This window comes from Gavialis gangeticus, unplaced genomic scaffold, assembly GCF_001723915.1.
Source record: "Gavialis gangeticus isolate Ggan-Ray unplaced genomic scaffold, GavGan_comp1, whole genome shotgun sequence".
Classification (NCBI taxonomy): Eukaryota; Metazoa; Chordata; order Crocodylia; family Gavialidae; genus Gavialis; species Gavialis gangeticus.
The window spans coordinates 3854354-3855129 of record NW_017729012.1 but is presented as its reverse complement, the minus strand read 5'-3'; the positions used below and the strand labels follow the sequence as shown (position 1 = coordinate 3855129).

General features: G+C 48.2%; 1 protein-coding gene across 3 annotated transcripts in view; it reads right to left on the bottom strand.

Moving 5' to 3' along the window:
• Positions 1–776, bottom strand: part of NF1 (neurofibromin 1) — a 197194-nt gene that overhangs the window by 24139 nt on the left and 172279 nt on the right. The gene's annotated exons all lie outside the window — the stretch shown is intronic.

Here is a 776-nt window from a genome sequence, read left to right as displayed (position 1 = left end):
CCTCTGAGTCCCCCCCTCATGGCTCCAGCCTCACCTCATGGCTGAAGAGACCGCCTCCTCCCCCGTCTTAACTTAAATAGCCCCTGTGACCTCATTCACCTGGTCCAGTGGAGGTCAGCCCCAGTTGGCTGTCAGCCAACCAATTTGAAATGCATCACCTGTTACCAGGCAGATTCCAACCCACCAGGTAGAAACCCCTTACCCAGGTAAGCGATGCAAGTCACGTAAGCAGAGGGAGCAGGTTTTCCCCCTCCCTCAGGAATGCAGCCAGCTCAAGTTCCCTAAAGAGACAGGCTGAGGGTGTGGTCCCCTATGTGCTGGGCCCATCCTAACTGAATGGTCACAGCACAGAGATTTAAATCACAGTGTCACAGGGCAGAGATTTTTGGGGAGAAACCAAGGTGGCTTTCTGCCACAGCATGTAAGCTAATTATTGGGGGGTCGTTTGAAATGTGTCCCCAATGCCCAACCACTGTGACAGGGAAAGTGGTGGCAGTGGAGCAAGTGGTGAACCCTGACATTAGGCTCAGACAAGTTTAAAACCCAATTTGATCAAATTCCAGCAATTTTTGTTCCTTAACTTTTTTATTTAAATAAGACACCCATTCTAGTTCCTTATTATTAGAATCATGATTTTGTTTTGTGGTTCTCATGTTCTATAAGTAAAGCAATGGTAGGACACTCTGCAAAAAGATGCATACACATAAACATTGAATACCATATCTTCCCCGATCCAAGAATAGGTTTCCCGCCCCATTCAACGTTGGGGGGGGGGG